Genomic DNA, 22970 nt, shown 5'->3' on the forward strand with positions numbered 1-22970 from the left:
GGACTGCTAGGGCTTCGCGGGACACAGATCTCTACAGATCTCTGTGAGTTTGAGGCCAGCCTGGTCTATATAGTGAGTTCCAGGACAGCCAGGACTACATAGAAAGACTCTGTTTCAGAAACACAAACAAAACCAAGTAAAATTGCTGAGATCCTGAAACCTGGCAGGCCCAGAAAAGCCCAGGAACGCCAATCCAAGATGTGCTTGTGAGTAAATGAGCAGGCGCTCCAGGTGTATAGTGCATTATCTAGTGTGTGGAAGCAGAGAGAGGACACTGTGTGAGACAGAGTGGGGTGTTGATGAAGCTGCCCCCCATCTCCTTCCTGACACAGCTTGAGACCAAGGAGACCACCATTCCTGTCACAGACGTGAGTGGGTCCAGCCTATGAGCAAGGACCAGATTTACACACCTCCCTTCATGTCCCTTCAATTTGCTCTTAGGTCTGGCTCAGGACTAGGCTTGAGGCTGGGCCTTTGGGAAGGCTGCCAAGGTTCGTTGCTTAGAGGACCCAACAGCCCTTTCCTGGTCCTGAGCGGAGCACACAGAAGACATCTGTCAGCATCAGTACCATCCAGAGTCAAAGACCAGTTTCATCTAGATGTTTGGTCTTTATATACTAGCTCTTGGAATCATCCAGAAACAGACAGACTTGAAGTCATCGCAGGGTGTTATACCGGCAGAGAAATGCCAAGCTAGGATGGAGACGTTGGGTGGAAGACACTCCAACTTCTGATGTATTTCTCCATTTCCCCAAACAGTATGGGTTAGTCTTCTTACGGCCGAACCACTGAAGCGCTGGGTTCTCATACCTTCAGATCACAGGAAGTTCAGTAAAATACAGCTTCTTGTAGCCGGGGAGATAGGCCAGTCAACAAAGTGCTTGCCGAATCCTAAGGACCTGGAGCCGAATCCTCAGCACCGTGGAGAAAAGGAGAAGAGAAGGTGGTCTGCCAGCTGGTCATCCCAGTGCTGGGGGCGTGAGACCGTGAATCCCTGAAGCTTGCTGACAGACCTTACGTTAAAAAACGAAGTGAATGGCCGGGCCGTGGTGGCGCACGCCTGTAGTCCCAGCACTCGGGAGGCAGAGCTAGGTGGATCTCTGTGAGTTCAAGGCCAGCCTGGTCTCCAAAGCGAGTTCCAGGAACGGCGCAAAACTGGACAGAGAAACCCTGTCTCGAAAAACCAAAACAAACAAACAAACAAACAAACAAAAAAAAAAACGAAGTGAATGGCTTCTGAGAAACAACTCCTTGACCTCTGGTCTCCACACGCGTGTGTACCCACATACAAAATTCAAGCCCCACCCCCTCCTTCTTGGGCTTTATCTCCAAAAATCTGAATCCTTCCATGTAGAATTGGGCTCAGAGATCTGCGTTAAATGTTCCACAGACAGGTGGCTAGGGAAACCCTCCTTGAGAATGTTGCATTTAGGGCCATTTCACACTCCTTAGCCATGGGTAACAGGATTAGTGTTTTGCCCTTGCAGTCTCTGTACCTGGTGTAGGGCACAGAGTAGGAGTTTGGTGGAACCATATTTACTAGGCCCCAAAATGCAGGGTTTGCCCCTCGTCAAGGAAACTGCTCTTTGCGGCAGACAAGAGACCATTATAGAAAACTGCAACCAACCAAAATGCAAAGTTGTGAAACCCAGTCCCAGGGGACACGTCTACAAAGCAACTCCTGAGCCTACAGCTCAGGGAACATTCCAGAAGAAGGGGCGGAAAGACTGTAAGAGGTAGAGGATCCGGGAGTTTGCTGTGAGACTGTCAGAAGCCACACCCGTAAAGTCTCACCTGCATGACTACCCAAACATGAGCTGAACAAGGACAACAGCAGTAGACCTGCCAAAGCAGATGGCGGAAAAAGCAATAGGGCCGCCGTCTACACACAGAACTACAGGCAACTCAGGGAGGCTGAGAATGGGAGAAACAGTCTTCCCCAGAGAACGTAACAATTGATTATCAAGCCGGGCGGTGGTGGCACACACCTTTAATCCCAGCACTCGGGAGGCAGAGCCAGGCGGATCTCTGTGAGTTCGAGGCCAGCCTGGTCTACCAAGTGAGTTCCAGGAAAGGCACAAAGCTACACAGAGAAACCCTGTCTCGAAAAACCAAAAAAAAAAAAAACCAAAAAAAAAAAAACCAAAAAAAAAACAATTGATTATCAATACCAATGGTCAGCCTTGAAAACATGCACACAAGTAACATGATACAGACCGAGCTGGTCTGTATATATAGGAATATATATGTATGTACATACACATCTATGCATGGGACAACCGTGAATGAGAAAAGAGGCGTGGATTTGAAAGGGAGCCAAGAGGGGTGTAGTGGAGCATTTGAAGGAATGGGAAGGGAGAAATGATGTAGTTGTATCTTGATCTCAAAACAACAAAACAAAACCAGGCAGTGCTGATTCCAGAGCTCAGAGAGTTGGGGGGGGGCGGGGAGCGGCACACAGATCGAAATGCCAGGGGCTCACCAGCCCCCAGTCTCGGGTCCTCCAGCCTTTCATGCTACTTTAATGGGGCTGCTGGTCCAGCTCTGGAGTGTGCAACCAGTGCGTCTGGGACCTTCACTTGGTGTCCCTTGTACAAGCAGGAGAGTTCGGTGTGTGTGTGTGTGTGTGTGTGTGTGTGTGGGTGTGGGTGTGTTAGGCATGCATGCATGCGTGAGTGTGAATGATTTCCAGCCTTTTCCGTGTGTGTCGTCTCCTCTCCCCCACACTTGGTGAGAGCGTGTTCCGAGAGCCCCAGGGAAGCAGTTTTACGTTCTTGGCACCTTGGGTGGCTCCTGTGTCAGCTTCACATGCCCTGGATCAAAGGCTCGAGGGCTGTCAAGGTCAGGATATTTAAAGTCACATTCTTGGGCGTGCTCTGGACACTCGGGGTGAGACAAGCGCACAGGGCACAGCTGTCAGTGTCACAGCTGCTGTGGGCAGTCAAGTCCGACAGCACACACCCAGCACAGGTGTTGCCTTGGGCTTTGGTTTTGTTTCCTTGTATTTTCGAGACGGGGCTTCTCTGTGTAGCCCTGGCTGTCCTGGAACTCACTCTGTAGACCAGGCTGGCCTCGAACTCACAGAGAGCCAGGACCTGCCCCTCCCTCCTGAGTATTGGGGTTACAGGTGTGCTCCACCACACCTGGCTTATCGTTGTTTCTAGCTGGTGGTGTCTCAGTGACTGCTTGTTTCTCTTTATTTATTCTCCTAAATACTTAGTTCAGCAGCGTTTTATTCATTTGCGTGCTTGTTTTTGAGACAGGATATCTCATAGGTCAGGCTGGCTTCCACCTAACTAAGGATAACTAACTAAGGTAAATGAGGATAACCATGAACTCTGATTCTCCTGCCTCTGCCGGCAGAGTTCTGGATGACAGGTGGGCGCCATCACGCCTGACTTGACTGGGCACCGACTTTATGCCAGATATTAGGATACCAAGAAATACAAATGTGATCCCTACCTCCGTGAATTCAGAGTGGAAGACCGTGGAGCAGTGGGCGCGCTCCCAGGGAAACCTTCCAAAAACAGGACCCTGACAGGAAGACATATTTAAGGAGATATTACCCAGCCAACTTCTGTTTCTGCCTAAGATGGAATAACAGAAATGGAATTTGCCCTCTGTCCTCCAGTAATTAAAAAGTTCTACAAAATAAGCAGGGTATGGCTGTTCGTACCTACAATCCCAGCACTTCTGAGGTTAAGGAAGGAGTATTTCCAGGAGTTCCCTGCCAGCCCTAGACTATAGGATGAGACGCGGTTATCTTGTTAGGGTTTCTATTGCTGCGAAGAGACACCATGACCACATGGCCACGGCAACTCTTATACAGGGAAACATTTAATTGGGGTGACTCGCTTACAGTTTCACAGGTTCAGTCCGTTCTCATCATGGCGGGGAGCGTGGCGGCCTGCAGGCAGACATGGCGCTGGCTACATCTTGATCTGAAGAAGGCAACAGGAAATGGACTGTGACACTGAGCGAGCGCTTAAGCAAAAGAGTCCTGGAAGCCCGCCCCACGGTGATGCACTTCCTTCCACTTTCCAAAGGTGCCACTCCGTATGAGCTTATGGGGCCAATGACATTCCAACCACCACATGGTCTTGATAAACAAAACAACAACCTAACAAAACATGATGCACAGACTGTATGAAGCGGTATCTCTGGGTACTTCACTGTCAGGAGTAATCCAGAGCACCCCCAAGAATGTGACTTGAGGGGCTGGAGAGATGGCTCAGAGGTTAAGAACACTGACTGCTCTTCCAGAGGTCCTGAGTTCAATTCCCAGCACCCACATGGTGGCTCACGACCACCTGCAATGAGATCTGGCGCCCTCTTCTGTTCTGCAGGGATACATACAAACAGAACACTGTACCTTCATATAGTTTTCAGGACAGAACGCAGGCAGGAGGCAGATGGGCAGAGAGTCGAAGAGTCTCTCTGAGTTGAGGGCATGGATCAAGATGTCCAGGGACCAGGGAGGCCAAAGCAGCTGAAGTGTGGAGGGAGGGAACCGAAGAGGAGAGAGCTGCAGAGAGAGGCGGGAGAATGATGGGGGTCGGGGGAGGGTCAGAAGTCTGCAGAGGGTCTCCCTCTGAGTCTTTAGCTGAGATTGACCAGAGCATGTATGTGAGAAAGTCAGGAAGAGGAAACAGTCCCTGGTGCTCAAGGAATAGACTACGTTCTTACCCCGTAAATCACGGTGTCAGCATACCCAGAGTGGGGTGCAGTCACGGGCAAAATCGCCTTTAGACCAATGGATATCATTCCAAATAACAATGCATAAGAGAGAGCTTCGAAAACATCAAACTATTTCCAGATAACTGAATTCTGACCCACAATTTATTCCAGAGTAGTTCAATGGGAGCTGGAGAGATGGCTCAGCAGTTAAGAGCACTTGTTGCTCTTCTAGAAGACCCTAGTTTGATTCCCAGCATCCATAGAGAGGCTCACAACCCTCTATTATTCCAGTTTCAGGGGAGCCAATGCTTTCTTTTGGTCTCCATGGGAACCAGGCATACAAGTGATGCGCAAACGTATTCAGTCAAAACACCCATACATATTTTTTTTTTTTTTTTTTTTTTTTTTTTTTTTTTTTGGTTTTTCGAGACAGGGTTTCTCTGTGTAGCTTTGCGCCTTTCCTGGAACTTACTCTGTAGACCAGGTTGGCCTCGAACTCACAGAGATCCGCCTGACTCTGCCTCCCGAGTGCTGGGATTAAAGGCGTGCGCCACCACCGCCCGGCCGATACATACATATAAAAATTTAAGAAGAGTGGGACATGGTGGTGCAAGTCTTTAATCCCAGCACTCAGGAGGCAGAGGCAGGCGGATCTCTGTGAGTTCGAGGTCAGCCTGGTCTACAGAGTGAGTTCTAATACAGCCAGAGCTGCACAGAGAAATCCTGTCTCAAAAAACAATAACCAAAAACAACAAAAATATTAGTCATACAAATAGCTGGGGAAAATGCAACCCACAATAGGAAATCAGTCAGTAAAAACACCCATAAATGAGCCAGGCAGTGGTGGTGCACACCTTTAATCCCAGCACTTAGGAGGTAGAGCCAGGCAGATCTCTGTGAGTTCAAGGCCAGCCTGGGCTACCCAGGAAAGGCGCAAAGCTACACAGAGAAACCCTGTCTCAAAAAAAACAACCAACCAAACAACAACAACAAAAACAAAAAACAAAACAAAAAAAAAAAACAAACCCCCAAAACCAAAACCAAAACAAACAAAAAACCATCCATAAATACATAGAGATTAGAAAAAAGATATTAATAGACAAAGACATTAAAAGTAGTTGTTATATGCTCAGGAAAGGAAAGTGTTAAACATATTAAATAAATGCATAAAAAACATAGGAAGGATCTCAATCAAGCTTCTAGATATGAAAAAATAATGGGAAAGTAAAAAAAAATGCACTGGGTGAGATGGGTAGCAGATTACACAATGCAGCAGGATGAACACATGAACTTGAAGCAGTAGCCATAGAGACTTCTCAAAACGGAACGCAAGCCTGGGGCTGGCGCTCAGTGGTGGTAGGAGGCTCGCTCAGCAGGTACAAGGAATAGGTGTGAGCCGAAATGCCGGGAAAACAGGCAGACAGGGGAGGTAAGAAGCCTGATCAACTGGGAAGGGAAGCACAGGCCTGCAATCCCAGAACTTGGCACGTAGAGGAAGGAAATGGAAGAGGAAATCAGAAGTTCAAATCAAGGTCATCTAGAGAGAGAGAGAGAGGGAGAGAGAAGGGGAGAGAAAGTTTGAATTTGGTCTGGGTTGGAGACTTTGCCTCTTAAAATAATAATAATGAAAATCAGCTGGAGGAAAAAGGGCCCCTTAGGATTAACAGGAATTTGTTTTCTGAGACAACAAAAGCCAGAAGACAATGGAACAGTGTACCTAAAGTACCAAAAGAAAATACCTTGCAGCCGGGCGTTGGTGGCGCACGCCTTTAATCCCAGCACTCGGGAGGCAGAGCCAGGCGGATCTCTGTGAGTTCGAGGCCAGCCTGGGCTACCCAGGAAAGGCGCAAAGCTACACAGAGAAACCCTGTCTTGAAAAACCAAAAAAAAAAAAAAAAAAAAAAAAAAAAAAAAAAAAAAAAAAGCAGTGAAAAGGACCAGAGATACGGATGAGTGGTAGAATACTTGTCTGCTGACCGTATGCGGAAGGGAGTTTTTTATTTTTTATTTTATTTTTGGGGGGGCTGAGGGAGAGAAACTACAAGATGTGTCTTTCCTTCAATGTCACGATGGATATGTAGATCTTGTTTAGACTATTAATTCAAACACAAATACTAAGCCAGATGTGGTGGCATACTCCAGTAATCCCAGCGCTTGGGAGGCAGGAGGGTCAGGGGCTCAAGGTCTTCCTGAGTTCAGGAAACCCTGCCTCAAAACTACAAAAGCTGAGCTGGAGAGATGACTCAGTGGAAAGAGGGGCTTGCTGCAGAAGCATAAGGACCTGAGTTTAAATCTCTAAAAGCCCCCCCACACACACACACAAAGTCAGGCACACTGGGCTCACCTAACGTGTGTGTGTATCAGATTACCGGGGGCTGCTGGCTGCCAGCCCAGCTCCAGGTTCAGTGAGAGACCATGAATCAACTGAATCAACTGAATAAGGCGGAGAATGATAGAGAAGGATATCCCATGTCCTCTCCTGACTTCTGCACACACATACCCCATACTCCACACTACCACACACACACACTTATGTACACACACAGGCAGGCACACACACACACACACACACACACACACACACACACACACACCACTGGCTGAAGCCAAACACGAACACATAGACCTTGTGGCGGCATAACTAAAAATGGGGAAATTTGGATCTTGAGAAATGGCTCACAGCGGTTAAGATCACTTACTGCTTTCACAGGGCACCAGGGTTTGGTTCCCAGCACCCACTCTGGGCAGCTCCCAACCGCTGGTAACTTCAGCTCCAGGGGGATCTCCTGACCCTTCCTTAGGCTGCTGCTCTCCTGTGCACAGACCCACAGGCAGCCCCCACACATACAAGGAATTAAAAACAATAAGAGTAAACTCTTTAAAGGCAGCGGCACGGGTGGGGGGTGGGGATCTGGGACATTTAGAAAACGTGACCACTGGTAGACATTTAATAACATTAACTATTTCTTGGGGAAAATAAAGCTAACCCACTCCAGAGGGCAGGAGACCCATTGCAGGGTACAGGGGCCCTGGCTGCAGCTTTGATGCGAAGTCGTGACTGGCTTGGCCTCCTAAACAGCAGGTGGAATACTGCCTCCTCATCCCCAGGCCTATGGGCAATGCAGGAGGGAGAAAGAGAAGTTTGCTCGGGGACCACAGAAGGAGCCAGGGAACTTGGCTTCCGGTTTCCCCGGGACCACCCAACACTGGCCGTATCCGCTCTGTGCCATCCTCACTTGTGGTGTTCTGCTGCCTCAATATCGCCCGTCAGCTGAGGCGTCTCTGACCGAACACAGGTCAAGTGCACCTACCCTTAGTGCCGGGAGCTCTGAGCTTGAGTGCGCGAAGCTAATCACTGGCCTCCAACCCAGAGGCCCGCGGCACTGTTAGGCCACCATTTGTGGCTGCACCGGCTGATTCCGTGTGTCTACTTGACACACGCTAGAGTCATCGGAGAGGAAGGCGCCTCAGCGGAGCAAATGCTTCCGTGAGATCCAGCTGTCAGGCGTTGTCTCAGTCGGTGATCAATGGGGGAGGGCCCAGCCCAGTGGGGATGGTGCCATCCCTGGGCAGGTGGTCCTGGGTTCCATAAGAAAGCAGGCTGAGGGGCTGGAGAGACGGCTCAGAGGTTAAGAGCACTGACTGCTCTTCCAGAGGTCCTGAGTTCAATTCCCAGCACCCACATGGTGGCTCACAACCATCTGTAACGAGATCTGGTGCCCTCTTCTGGCCTGCAGTCATACATGCTGTATACATAATAAATAAATAAATCTTTAAAAAAAAGAAGGAAGGAAGGAAGGAAGGAAGCAGGCTGAGCAAGTGTGGGAAAGCAGCTCCCCTCCACGGCCTCTGCATCAGCTCCTGCCTCCAGGTTCCTGCCCTGTCTGAGTTCCTGTCCTGACTGCCTTCGGTGATGAACAGCAATGTGGAAGTGTGAGCCAGATAAACCCTTTCCTCCCCCCGCTTGCTTTGGTCACGGTGTTTCATCACAGGGATAGAAACCCTGACTTTGACAGTGGCCCTACAACTCAAAGCTGTGCTCCGGAAACTTGGACCTGTGGGGCGTCCGTACATAGCCTTGCCTCCTCACGGTCCTTTGCTCTCCATGGCGTCTGCATCTAGCCGTTCTTGGAAACTCTTTAGGCTGCTGCTGGATGTGCCTATGGCTGGTAGTCTGGTGGGGGGGCTGCCTTCTTTTGGGGGGACCATCTCAGTCCAGACCACGAGCAGGCGATCAACGCATCCGTGAACCTATACTGACGCTTGGGTTTCAGCAGCAGGGAGGGCAGTGCAGGAGGCCAGTGAGAGGCGCTCTGTTGAGATACCTAGTCATGTATGCACTAGCTGTCACGGGGTGGCGGGGCAGAGAGGCCCTTCCTTCCTGTCTAGACTGAGGATTGCTATGAGGAGGTCTGGGATGGCCATGGGTGGGGCCATCTGAGTGGGTGCAGCTGGGATGGCCTAAGGTGTCCTTTGAAGCCCTGGCCAAAGTGAAGTTTTCCTGAAGCAAAATCCTGGAGTAGCGGCCGTGACGGGTGCACGGGTTGGTGCCTGTGATCAGCCGAGACGTCTGAAAGCCTCAGCGGGCAAGAAGATGGCTGCTTGATTGGCAGGTCCCTTGCTGTCTGTGAAAATGGCGGTGCAGGGGTTGCGGCGGCCATCCATCACCCCAAGGGGTCTTTCAAGGGTGGCAGCAGTACCATTCACAGTCTCTTGAGACCTGGGGACTTTTGAGAGTAACCGAAGCCAGTTGGCCTCCATTTCTTCTCAGCTGGGGCGGCTGCCCTTGCTTGCTGCTGGGTGTGGGACGGTCTGACCCCTGTCAATCAAGGGTCCAAACTTCTCATGCATGACAACTTCAGTCATCAAAAAACAAAACAAAGGCCGGGCGGTGGTGGCGCACGCCTTTAATCCCAGCACTCGGGAGGCAGAGCCAGGTGGATCTCTGTGAGTTCGAGGCCAGCCTGGGCTACCAAGTGAGTCACAGGAAAGGTGCAAAGCTACACAGAGAAACCCTGTCTCGAAAAAACCAAAAAAAAAAACAAAAAAAAAACAAAAAACAAAAAAAAACAAAAACAAACAAAAAAACAAAAAACAAAATAAAACACCACCAGCAGCTACAAAATCACAGGAGGGGCTTTCAACAAAGATCTGTCTTGAAATTAACATTTTATTATTTTATTATTTTTTGAGACAGGGTTTCTTTGTGTAGCCCTGGTTGTCCTGGAACCCCATCTGTAGCCCAGGCTGGCCTCGAACTCACAGAGATCCTCCTGTCTCTGCCTCCTGAGGGCTAAGATTAAAGGCGTGCGCCACCACGGCTCGAAGATATTAATAGTCTTTAAAATTTTATTTTTATCATTTAAAATTACACGTAGGGGTGTGTGTGTGCGCGCGCGTGTGTGCCTACATGTGGGTCTGCACACATGAGTGCAAGCATTCATAAAGGTCAGAAGTGTCAGAGTTCTTGGGGTCAGCTGATAGTTGTGAGCCACGTGACTGGGTGCTGGAAACCCAGCTGGGGCCTTTGCAGAAGCAGAGGGTGCTTTCAGGTGAGGGTCCCCAAGCCCTCTAAGGAATTTACGACCTCACAGATTTATTAGGCTTCCTCTCTGTAATTGAGCACCCTCTTCACAACCATATGGCACGACAATGGTGACCTGGCCCAGCCCACTGATCTCGTGCCCCCAGGGAAGAGTTTTAATATGTACTGCCTCCAGCAACTGGGACCCAGGGCTGGAGTGGATCCTCCTACCACTCAGGAAGAGACCCTGGGCCACACTAGCTTAAAAAAGGAAAGGAAGGAAGGAAGGAAAATCACTCTGTACGGGAAAGACCCTTAGGGCCCCGAGGCTGGGGAAGAGTTAGCCAAAAGCAGCAGCATGTCTGTCCCAGACCGGTGTCCAGCTTCACGACCCGGAGGCCAGGCTGGCCTGCCCATGATTCGTATCCAACTTGTGCATTCTGCAGTACCAGCCTTCCAGCCTCAGCCTGTGCCTAGGCATGGTCCCCAGCAGCACCCTGGCAGGGGGCGGGCTTGAGGACGCCCATATGTGAGTCCCAGCCTGGCTTTTGGTGGGCATCTGGGTCCCCTCCCCAGGTTCTGGCAGAACAGTTTAGCCTGAAATAGCGTAGGGGCTTCTTTCCTATTTTTTTTCCCCCTAGGCTTTTGGATGAAATTATATTTTACAAATGACTCATTATTATATTTATAGCTTCTCCCCAAATGATTCAAATTGTGGTTTGTCGCCTCCCAGTCTCTCGGCTCCCCCATCTCGACAGGAAGGAGTGCTGTTTACTGTATGGCCAGGTGTGGCTGGGGAGCGTGGCTTTGCCTCTCCCTATAATTATGTTCGCCTAAGCCCTGACAAGCACCCCAGCACATTTAGTCATGAGCAGCCTTTGTTCCGGCATGCTGTTGGGAGACAGTATCTGACATTAGCTCTGCTTAGAACCTGTTCCTGTAGGAGGCACATGTGGGGGTGGGGTGGGGGGAGAGCGGGGGAGCCTTGTGGGGGCCTGTTCTCAGGGAGGCTGTAACAGAGGGGGCCTTTGTGAGGGCGGAGGCTGGGACTGCAGTTCTTCAAAGCTCCCTGTGAGAAGGCAGGGTGGGTCTCCACCAGCAGGGTGGGTCTCCACCAGCCGAGGGGCCCCAGGGCCTCTGAGGGGACACTATTCCTCCTGAGGAGCAGAGAGCTAGAGGTGGCCGGGTGGAGGTGGCTGCGCCCACATTCCAGGCTGCTAGTGTCTTGTGGTGGACAGCCCCTCTGTACCCCCTCCTGAAGAGACATTCCCAGCCCTTTCAGGCATGGGAGAGCTCTGGAATCCCCCCACCCCTTCCTCAGAGCCCAAGCTCCAGGGTCCTTGCAATTCCAGCTCCCAATGTGATAAAGTTGGGTGGGCACTGGCTTGCCCTGACACAGGGCACCCCCCCCCCCAGAGAGGGTGAGGAGGCTGTGGTGAGACCCCATTTACAGTAACATTTTATTCCGCCAGGTGCCCCTGGGTTCAAAGTCTTCTTGACCTGCCCTGCCTCCGTGCTGAGAAAAGTGAAAAATCCTGCATAACAGGAAAGAAGGGCAATTTGGAATTATAGTGACATTCTCAGAGCCCCGCGGCCACCCTCTTCTGGGGGCCTTTGAATCTGGGATGTGGTGATCTGTAGATGCTCCCAGATGGTGGTGAATGAAGGACTGGAAGAGCTGGCAAGAGCAGGCTGCCAGGAGTGTTCTGGGACCACAGAGGAAGGCTTCGTGGGAATCTCGCCACACTCTTTCGTGGTTAAAGTGAAACGGTGCCTACTGGATGTTACAGCTTTTCCTTCAGAGGTAAGGTAGCTGTGTGGGAGGCGATGCTGGACAAGGTAGGGGCCTGAAGTTGTTCATGGTCCAAGTCTTTGGCCCATGTTGTGTCCCCAGATCCCCTGCTGGGTTTCTGGGTTTCTGCTTCTTGGCGCAGCCTGGCTGAGTGGGAAGGGGACTCGGAAGGAGGTGACGTGGGAATGGGTGTGGACAAGTCTAACGTAATTATTGGTGAAGTCAGAACAAGGCCTCAATCAGATGACTTCCATCTGCATGGAGTTGGGGCCCTGTGAGGTGTGGGACAAGTCCTGAGTATTGTGTGCTGAAACCAGGAGGCCCAGAACCTTTCTCTGGAAGGTTCCATGTTGACTGTTCTCTCCTATGGAGAGGACAAGAGGGGTCATGGTGATGTAGGAGTACCCGGGGAGAGGAATGATGCTTTGGCATTCACCTGGGTCATGGTGATCTGAACTTGTTCCTTAGCTCTGAAAGGAAGAACTCTTATTGAAGAGAAAAACTGCCTCCTACATCCTGTGGAAAGAGCCAGGGCAGTGAACCCAGCCAGTGGGCAGATTGAAAGGACAATCAGCACTATCCACAGGAGGCACCTTTGGACCACCTTCTCATGAGATTTGCGATCTAGCCACTTGATGTGTGCTGGCATTTTTTTTTCCCACTAGTTTGTTGACAGCATGTTAGGGTGCTCTGGGCATCTTTGGGAGGTGTCACTTTTCTGAACATGAGTACTTGGGGTACAATTCCTCTTGGCCTGTTATTGTCATAGTCTACCCTGAGCCATGCTTCTACTGAGAACCCTCTCAGTGCCTAATCAGAACGGTACGATGGGCAACCTGTGGGCAAAGCTGGACACTGGCTCAGAATAAAAGTCAGTGTGGGGCTGGAGAGATGGCTCAGTGGTTAAGAGCACTGGCTGCTCTTCCAGAGGACCCGGGTTCAGTTCCCAGCACCCATGTGGTGGCTCACAACCCTCTGTAATTCGAGTGTCTGGGGCTCCAACACCCTCTTCTGGCTTCCACAGACACCAGGCACACATATGGTATACATACTTCGTGGTGATATATTGTGTACCTTAATAAAATTTGCCTGAAGATCAGAGAGACAAAGGAACAGGTCACCTCTTACCTCTAGGACTCCTCAGCCTGAAAAGCTTTACTCAGCCAAAAGACTTGAGTTCCTGTCTCCTCAGGCCTTATATACCTTCTCTGCCCATCATATCACTTCCTTTTTTAGTGCTGGGATTAAAGGTGTGTGCCACCACTGCCTGGCTCTGTTTCCCTCCTAGACTGAGTCAATCTCATGTAGTCCAGCATGGCTTTGAACTCACAGAGATCCAGATGGATCTCTGCCTCCCGAATGCTAGGATTAAAGGTGTGTGCCACCACTGCCTGTCATCTATGTTTAATCTAGTGGCTTGTTCTGTTCTCTGATCTTCAGGCAAATTTATTAGGGTACACAATATATCACCACAATACTTATACAGGCAAAGCACTCCTCCTTCTCCTCCTCCTCAAATATATATATATATATTTAAAGGATTTATTTATTTATTTATTATGTATACAGTGTTCTGTCTGCACATATCCCTGCAGGCCAGAAGAGGACGCCAGATCTCATTACAGATGGTTGTGAGCCACCATGTGGTTGCTGGGAATTGAACTCAGGACCTTTGGAAGAGTAAGCAGTGCTCTTAACCTCTGAGCCATCTCTCCAGCCCATCAAATATATTTTAAAACCATCAAAAACAAAACACTCCATCATGGAGAAATAAGTGTCTTGGCAAAATGAGGGTTTTCTGGTGCAGTCCAGGAGAGGGCATTCTTCCGTCTTTGCTCGGTCGATAGCTGAAGGACCCTGGCTGAAGTTGTCTCCTCTGAACGTTGCAGGCTCCCTCCTTATTTTCAGGCAGCAGCTTCCTTCTTAGGTTTGAGATACTTCTTGTGTGATAAGACGCAGTGAGATGGTAAAATCAGTTTGCACACACTTCTCAAAGCACATTCACCTCCATTATCTTGATGGGGGCTGGCTATGATCTTCCTGCTTTCCTTTATAAGCCTATTGAGATAGACAAAAATCACGCGGCGAATTTTAATGACAGATCTAGGTATAGGACCAACAGCGGATGCTTCTGAAGGTCTCATGGCTCTGTGGTGCTGAAGCTTTCCTTAGAAGGGACCTGTAGCTGTAAGGGCAGGTTTGACAGAAAGGTGGTAGGCTGGGTCTGAGAGCAGGTGAGGTGTTCTTAGCTCAGGAACATGCACAGGGTTTTCAGGGCTGTGCTGTGACCGAAGGTTGAGAGGAAAAGCTGCTGGCGGGTTAAGCCCAAGTCCCTCTTGAGGTCAGGCTCAGGGTTAGTTTCTAAATTGTAGTCAAGTACATGTAATATAAAATTTACCATTGCAAGCCGGGCAGTGGTGGTGCACGCCTTCAATCCCAGCACTCGGGAGGCAGAGGCAGGCGGATCTCTGTGAGTTCAAGGCCAGCCTGGGCTACAGAGTGAGTTCCAGGACAAGCTGCAAAACTACACAGAGAAACACTGTCTCAAAAAAAAAATTTACCGTTCCAAGTTCCAGCTTCGGTGACACATGCTGCCATGTGACCGCTGGTGACACATGCTGCCATGTGACCGTCACCAGCACCCATCCTCTGCCTCACCCCACACAGAAACTGTCCACCCCGCTCCCCTTTATCCCACCTGTCCTGAGAACTTGAGTACTCTAAGAATCCCCGGGAGGGAGTCGTTTATTGTCCTTTTGTGTCTTCTATGCCGCCCTGCTTTCCCTGTCATTTTCGGCTACAGTGGGGATGCTGATCCTCAGACCCCCGCACGACAGAAGGAGAGATCTGACGTCCATGGGTTGTCCTCTGACCTCTGACCTCCACCCACATGACGTGGCACCTAGGGGCACCTCCCACCCCTGACTACTTAAATGTTGTTTTGTTTTATTATTTATTTTTCAATGGTTTGTTTTGAGACAAGGTTTCTCTGCGTAGTCCTGGCTGTCCTGGAACTCACCCTGTAGCCCAGGCTGGCCTCGAACTCACAGTGATCCGCCTGGCTCTGCCTCCCCGGTGCTGGGATTAAAGGCTTGCGCCACCGCCGCCCGTGTCTCTTGGTTTTTGTTTGTTCATTTTTGTTTTTAACGTGTTTAAAAACAGATCACCCAGAGCAATTTGGGGTAGATCATTTGACTGTCAGGGGTACCAGATGTGAGAACTGGGGTGGGGTAGAGGGGAAAACAGTGTTAGCTGGAACATAAAATGCCCAGCTTTGTCATTCCAGGGGAGAGGGCTACCACTCTCCAGGAGAACATGGCTCTTTGGGGGGAGTAGGCTATGAAGAACCCCTCTGAGGAAGGGCTGGCTGTTGGGAGGGAATGAGGACTCTGGGGTGCTGAAGGTGAAGCAAAAGTCCAGCAGGGGAGACCCGTAGGAACCGGAGTTTGCCCTGGATCGGAAGGAGAAGAGAGAGAGAAAGAGGAAGAAAACTGAAGATGGGGGTCAGGGCCGGAGAGACTGCTCAGTGGTTAAGAGCACTGACCGCCCTTCCAGAGGACCCGGGTTCAATTCCCAGCACCCACGTCGTGGCTCAGTACCATCCATATCTCCAGTTCCAGGGCATTCAATGCCCTCTTCTGGCCTCGGCAGGGAGTAGGCATGCAAGCGGTAAGTCAGACAAGCAGGCAAAGCACCGGTACACTTAGCATGATAAAATTTAAAGAAAGAAAAGAGAACTGAAGATTGGACGCAGGGGGAGCCCCGGGAAGTTCTGGAGGTACGGAATCATTGATACACTTTCAGAAGAGTAATGTCTGTGAGTAACTTCTTTTCGTAGGGACCGCAGTCCTTGAGAAAAGTCTGCTGCTGTGTGAATTAGAGCGGCTTGGAGAATACACCGACAGGGCAGAGCCCGGGCTGGTGAGGTGCTGCTGGGAGACAGACAGACAGACACTGAGAGGAGGTGCTCGTGAAGGCTGGGGAGCAGAAAGGCAGGAAATCCGAGCCAGTGGGAGCCCAGACCCTGTGAGAACCTTGGGGTGGTTTGTGGGGGCAAGTTTTGGAAGGGACTGTGAGGTTGTGGGGACTGTGAGGTTGGGGGGGCTGTGAGGTTGGGGGACTGTGAGGTTGGGGGACTATGAGGTTGTGGGGACTATGAGGTTGTGGGGACTATGAGGTTGTGGGGACTGTGAGGTTGTGGGGACTATGAGGTTGTGGGGACTGTGAGGTTGGGGGACTGTGAGGTTGTGGGGACTATGAGGTTGTGGGGACTGTGAGGTTGGGGGACTATGAGGTTGTGGGGACTATGAGGTTGTGGGGACTATGAGGTTGTGGGGACTGTGAGGTTGTGGGGACTATGAGGTTGTGGGGACTGTGAGGTTGGGGGACTGTGAGGTTGGGGGACTGTGAGGTTGTGGGGACTGTGAGGTTGGGGGACTGTGAGGTTGGGGGGCTGTGAGGTTGGGGGACTATGAGGTTGGGGGACTGTGAGGTTGTGGGGACACGATGATGGAGTTCCTGCAAGGTGGGGCCCCAAGCGTTTACTAGGGTGTTTCTTGGCAGGCACGCAGTGGCAGGAGGGGCTCTTCTTGGAGGCCTTCTGACAAAATCTGGAGCCGGCACAGCCTGGGCAGTTTAGGGGGGCCCTCAGCTGAGCTTCCTGCCTTCAGAATATCTATAAACACAGGGAAAGGTACCGGTTATGAGACAGAGATAAAGTTAGAACCAAAGCCAAGCCTAGAATGTACCCTGAGCATTCAGAACAGCTCTCTCTCTCTCTCTCTCTCTCTCTCTCTCTCTCTCTTCTTCTTCTCTCTCTCTCTCTCTCTCTCTCTCTCTCTCTCTCTCTCTCTTGTGTTTTGTTTTTCGAGACAGGGTTTCTCTGTGTAGCCCTGGCTATCCTGGAACTCACTCTGTAGACCAGGTTGGCCTCGAACTCACAGAGATCCACCTGCTTCTGCCTCCCGAGTGCTGGGATTAAAGGCATGCCTTTTAATCTGGCTCAGAACAACATTCTTTAAAACATCTGATCCCTCCTTAGTTGTGGGGCTGTGGTCTTCTGCTTTGGGGCCATATGCTTTTTGGACTTCCCAGGCATAGCAGGAACTCAGAGGGTCCACCCCTCCATGGGTTGAGGGTGTATACAGCAGGCTGCATCCACCCAGAGACCTCAGAGGTTTCCTGGTTTGGAAAGTGACTGTGCCTTGAATTTTTGGGAATACTTGGTGATTCCTGGTCAGGACCTGGGCTAAGTGTGGGCTTGGGGGACAGAGCCCTTCCTGGAACTGTTGATTCATCCTGAGGTCTCTGGATTGGCTCGGCTCCTGTGGTGGAGAGAGACCGTGAGGCCAGCTGGGGACATGTCCTTCTGGTCCTCTCTAGCCTTGGCCCCGAGAACCAAGTCTCTGGGTTTGTCCACTTGGGTTCCCCCCACCCACCCCTGCCTTTTTTTGTCCCAGGATCGTTCATTAGTTAGACCCCCGGGAAAGAGGCCTGGTGGGGCTCACATTTGGGGAGGTTGTCAAATGTGCTAGCTGTCACTAAAAACTTGTAAATGGGGGTTCAGGATGCTGGGGCCTGGGCTGGCTGAAGTATGCGCTGTTCAGAAAGTCCAAAAGTACTCCCCCCCTACACACCCCCCAGCCGGGAGGGAGGAACGTCTCCACAGAGTCAGAGGGGAAGTCTGCACTGGGGCCTGGGCCAGCTTTCCCCTCTCCCGGGCCTCTCCACTCTGGGGGAGTTGCATGCTCACTCAGAGGCAGCTTGGGAAAGAGCAGGGGCCCTTTCAGGGAAGCAGGCCCGAGACACTGTGAAAGCCCGATTCTTAGCTTCAGCCGCTGCGGCCCCAGGCCTGAGCCCCCGATCCATTTTCCATTCTGTTGTGAGAGCATCCTAGCTTTCTCAAAGGTTGTTTAGGGAAAGGCGGAGTTTCAGAGCTTTACTGCTGGGAGGGCCCCGAGGCCAGTCAGCACGGCACCCCCATTTTACTGGAAGTCTAATTTAAAACAGTCGGACTTGGCAGGATCTAGGCTGCCTCTTTCTGCGGAGGCCCCATTTCCTGAAAGAGACGGTGTCCATGGTGAGTGGATTTCACTCATTCACCGTCACCCTCCTTGGTGAATTTGGAAAAAAAAAAAAAAAAAAAAAAAAAAAAAAAAAAAGCCTCTGAGGTTCCTTTTAAAGGTAACAGAGTTTCCAGGGTGTTTTCAGTTCAGGGCCTTAATTTGTTTGTTCATTTGAAATCTTGGCTGGCTGCAGGCTCACAGCCGGGTCTTCTTCCTCTGAGCATCATCAGGCTGTGCCCCGGATGGGGGGAGGAAAGCTCGAAATAGGAGAAATGTTTGAATATGGGAAATATTTCGATAACACCGGGAAGAAGGCAGGGGCTGATATGGCCGAGGTCTGGCAGGTGTGGTGACGGGCTCACAGTTAACGGTGGATGGTGGGGTCCCTTCCGGTGAGCGGCCCTTACAGCAACAGAGGGGACTGGGCACTCCAGGTCCAGTGCAGTGCCACGGGGGCCCAACACCCTAGAGATGGGGTGCAGTTGAGCTGCGGTGGCACCTGGTTCCCCAAGGAAGGCTCTGAGTTGGGCAAGTCCTTGGCTTGGGATGCTTTGGACAGAAGAGCCCTGTAAGCTGGATGGGCACACCAAAAGGGGTGGGGGTGGGGAGCGGGGAGCGGGAAAGTTGGGTAGAGAACACAAGCAGGTAGGGGAGAGCCGAGCGGGGCCTGAACTAAATTATAATTTGCTGGCTTGTATCCTTTTTTGGGAGTGCCTCAGGAGGCTGCCAACTTTGATCTCACTTTTTGGACAGATCTTTAGGTTACTTCTTATAGCCGCCGCCCAAGCCCTAGAGAGTTAGAGCCTTCTAGAAGCGGCTCTTGGTAAGAAACCGTGAGGCATACAGAGCCGGGGTCCGGGTAACACCTGCGGGGGGGTGGGGGTGGGTTGGGAGGAGACAGGCACGCCAGTGGAGGACAGAAACGTCTTTCTTTGCTTTTTCCTGTGAGGCAGGATCCAGACTCAGGGAGCGGCTGTCCTTACATTACACACACACACACACACACACACACACCCCTCCACTACCCAGCTCTGTGCCAAAGCACTCACTAAATAGCCCAGTAACTGGATGAATGGTGTTAGTGTGTGAATGCAGAATCCTCCAGAATCCTGTTAACCTACAATATGTTTCTTTAGGGTTCGCAGAATAACCAAAAACATTCGCTCTCCAGGATGGGTCTGTTCTCTGTGGTGAGTCAGGACTCCAGGGGACTCCCTGAGCACAGCGTGAAGAAAGACTCTTCAGGGCACATGGAGGTGTGTGTGTGTGTGTGTGTGTGTGTGTGTGTGTGTGTGTGCTCAGAGAAAGGCTTCTCCGGGCCCTTAGGGCAGGCTTGGCTGACCTCAGCTGGAGTCTGAGGTCATGGTCCGTTGATATGTTTCCAACCTGCTCACTAGCATCAAGTTTTTCCTGCAGGAGAGGATACCCATCCTATACCTCATCTATCCCCTGAAGTGGAAAATTAAATAGAACCTAGATCAGTGGTTCTCAATTTGTGGGGCACGACCTCTATGGGGCGGGGGGGGGGGGGAGGTGAAGTGATCCTTTCCCAGGGGTCGCCAAAGACCATGGGAAAACACAGACATTTACATTACGATTCACAACAGCAGCAAAATTACAGTTGTGAAGTGAGAACGGAAATAACTTTATGGTTGGGGGTCATCCCAACGTGAGGACCTGTATTAAAGGGTTGCAGCGTTAGGGACCACTGATCTAGATGGTGTCTCTGAGAGGCTGAGGTGCTTGTCTGGCCTTGGTTACTTTGCGAAGACCATGACCATCTTTCTAGGGGTCTTTGGGACCCATCTTTGTGGTTTCTGGGCAGGAGGAGGTGCTGAGAGACCCCCATCTCTCTTGCTCTTCTCTCCTGAGAAAGCCCCTCCACTTCTCTCGGGCTTGGTTTGGGAAGAGTGTGTCTACCCTGTCCCACCTGCGAGTGTGGCCTTGCCCACCCCTTTCCACCGGGGAGTGATGCCTTTCCCTTGCTCCTGGAGACCGAACTCGTGCGTGGGTGTGGGCTCCACGCAGAGACAACACCTCTTTTTTTTTTTTTTTAGGATTGAAAACATCTCTGCTGGTTCTCAGGCCCTCCCAACCACACATCTTTCTTCTTTGGTTCTGTCTGAAAGGGCCACATGAGGGTTTTGTTTTCTCCCCGAAAGCTGGTGGCCTGTCACTCCCGGCTATGGGAATGGCTAACTTTCATCATCTTGCCCTTCCCAACCAGATTCTTTCCCCAAATGCGCTCCCCTCCTGCTGGGAGTTTTGGGACACAGAAGCCACCGTGTGGGGACCCCCCGGTCGGTTGTCCTTTTTTTTCTGGGAGAAGTTGGGAACAGCCTGGGTGTCTCAAGCCACGCTTTGGCCTGATGCGGGCAGGCCGAGTTGGCCGGGGCTGGGGTTGGGGGCAGGGGTGGGGTGGGGATGGGGACGGGGATGGGGACGGACCAGGGTGGCTTTTGTGCGACCTCAGTGGCGGGGCGCGGAAGCAGGGGCAGTGCCCGGCATCTGCACTCCCAAACCTTGACAGCCCTGAGGCTGAGGACTCAACTCCGGGGCGCACCAGGGGCTGCCACCGCTAGACCTCCCCCTGGCCCCCCGCCCCGTATCGGAGGCCGGGGCAGAGCTGCCCGAGAGGCCCCCCAGCGCCCCACCCGCACCCCGCGCCCAGCAGCCCAGCTCCCGGTCCCGCCCCAGCTCTCTGGGCCGGGCTCACAGGCGGCAACGGGGCGGGGCCGGGAGGAGGGAGCGTTCCTGCAAATCACATGATTTTCCCGCTTATATAAATCACAGCTTGTTTTTCTGAACTGGCTGTAGACTTAAAGGTGCAGTGTCTTCTTTCTCTCCCAAGGGCAGGGGCTCCCTTGGGTGCCCTTGACCGCGGGCGGGCAAGCTGGGCGGGAGTGCCTTCAGCTAGGGATGTGACACACACACACACAGTTCAGGGTTTATGCTTAGTTGGCCCTTCCTCCATGCTTGGAATATTTTCCTTGTGCTGAGGACCAGAGTCAGGCAAGGAAACATTATCACCAAGTCAAGAAACCCTCAAGGGACTGGGGCAGCCTCTCAGAGGTGGGTCAGCGGCCTCCGTGGACAAGCAGAATCCCAGAGCAATCTGCTGAGGCCCTGGGTGCCTGTTGGGGCCCTGAGCTGAGAGGCGGCCAGGAGGAAAGTGGCCTGTGGGAGAATTCTGGAGTCAGGGTTATAAAGCAGGTGCTTACCATTCTCCTCAGCACTGGCTATGTTGAGACCAACGTATGTAGGAAGAGGAACTCATCTTCGCATATATCCAGCCGTCTACTGTCTCCCTGCTAGGCACTGCGGGGGAGAAACAGACCTTAGTGAGCGGTTTTCTAAGGTTTGGGATGAGGTCTGCAGACAGAGGCAGGAGCTGGATCAGGCAGCGGTTTCCATGCTTGTTCCAGGCTAAACAGCAGAGAATCATCGTTGGCAGTGCATAATTACCTGGGGATGAATAGTTTGGATAATGAGTCCTGCAGGCTTTGGGAGGAGGGCGCCTCTGGAGGCCTTGGCTGCAGGTGGGCGTGAGCAGAAGGCAGGAGGGGACGTCCTGCTGGGTGATTGGGGTGCCAGGGTGTGTTGGGGGGGGAGGAGGAGCATGGTGTTGGGAGACGTCCTGCTGGGTGATTGGGGTGCCAGAGTGCGTTGGGGGGGGGAGCATGGTGTTGGGAGATGAATAGAGTGGGCGACCTTTTTGTCACACTGGGGAATAAGGAAGTGAGGACTGAGGGGTTGGAACTCGGCGGGGTGGCCACTCCGAAGCGCTGCTTGAGTGAGTGGGCTGAGAATCAACTGTGATCCCATGAAGGTAGAGGGTGCAGTGCCCCCCCCCACCCCCCCCCCACTCCCAGCCAAATGGGAATGCAGGTCCACAGTATTTCTGGGGACCAGCAACCCCACAGCAATGTGTAGGGAGGCCCCTGGGGAGAGTGGAAGGAGGCCACCCTCAGGTCTCAGTCCTGGGGTGTTAGGAGAAAAAGAACCAACAGTGAGGAGTAGGAGCTGGCTTGGAAGAACGAGTTAAGGGGTTGAATAAGTCGTGTATTGGGGGAGGGAGAAATCATCGCTCTGAGTGATGTTGACTGTTGGTGGGAGGTGGAGAGAGAGGGGGCAGCTTCTACCGAGGAGGTGTGGGGAGGGGAGGCCAGGGCTCTTTAGATGGTGTTTTTCTGGACACTGGGCTCAAACAGGAATACCCGGAGGCCTGGAAGCCAGGGAAGAGAATCCACGTAGAAGATGCCACAGGGGGAGGATGTACTGTATGTCTTCTGGGGAGCCAAGAGAAAAGGAGAGAGAGCGAGGTTGGGGAACACCCAGGACGGCGAGGCTGTGAGGTCCTGTGTCCTTGGAGGTAGGCCAGGAGGCTGGCAGGGCTGCTCTCCGCCAAGCTGTTTCTTCTTTCTGAACCGGGGTGATCTCATCTGGAGAATGAGGCTTAGAGGAAATGATGGATCCATTCTCTCCCAGGCTTCTGTCCTACTTGCCACAGCCAGCCTGGAAACAAGTGTCCCCCCCCTCCACGCTGTCCCATCACCCACCGGCAGCTTCCACTTCTTGAAAAAAATTAAAATTAGTTTTATGGCTAGGGGTGTTTTGCCTGCATGTATGTCTGTGCATCCCTGATGCCCGAGGAGGCTAGAGAGGTACCCAGACCCTTAGAACTGGAGTGACAGCTGGTTGTGAGCTGCCCTGTGGTTGCTGGGAACCGAACAGGGTCCTCTGGAAGCGCAGCCAGAGCGCTAACAGATGAGACATCTCTCCAGCCCGCAGCCCCCTCTTCAGCCTCTGGAGTTCAGCCACGCTCGGTCTAACAACTGTACTGCACGTCCGTTTCCTTTTTTATTATTCCTCCTCCTGGCGGTTTCCTCCTCCTCCTTCTGGGGAAGATGCA

General features: G+C 51.9%; 2 long non-coding RNA genes across 4 annotated transcripts in view; one reads left to right on the top strand and one right to left on the bottom strand.

Moving 5' to 3' along the window:
* Positions 1-13688: 13688 nt before the first annotated feature.
* Positions 13689-22970, bottom strand: part of LOC119086185 — a 15493-nt gene continuing 6211 nt past the window's right edge. The window contains exons 1-3 of one of the 2 annotated variants that reach the window (XR_005089407.1): positions 21524-21651; positions 21280-21376; positions 13689-14051 (exon numbers count right to left, since the gene is read on the bottom strand). This is a non-coding gene — a long non-coding RNA (uncharacterized LOC119086185). Of the gene's footprint in view, positions 14052-21279; positions 21377-21523; positions 21652-22970 lie in introns of those variants that run through there. The other variant, XR_005089408.1, reaches the window with a different exon arrangement.
* LOC119086184 overlaps positions 20506-22970 on the top strand; it is a 3249-nt gene continuing 784 nt past the window's right edge. Inside the window, exons 1-2 of one of the 2 annotated variants that reach the window (XR_005089406.1) lie at positions 20506-21130; positions 22270-22430. This is a non-coding gene — a long non-coding RNA (uncharacterized LOC119086184). Of the gene's footprint in view, positions 21131-21917; positions 22431-22970 lie in introns of those variants that run through there. The other variant, XR_005089405.1, reaches the window with a different exon arrangement.

Source organism: Peromyscus leucopus, chromosome 18 (assembly GCF_004664715.2).
Source record: "Peromyscus leucopus breed LL Stock chromosome 18, UCI_PerLeu_2.1, whole genome shotgun sequence".
NCBI classification, from domain to species: domain Eukaryota; kingdom Metazoa; phylum Chordata; class Mammalia; order Rodentia; family Cricetidae; genus Peromyscus; species Peromyscus leucopus.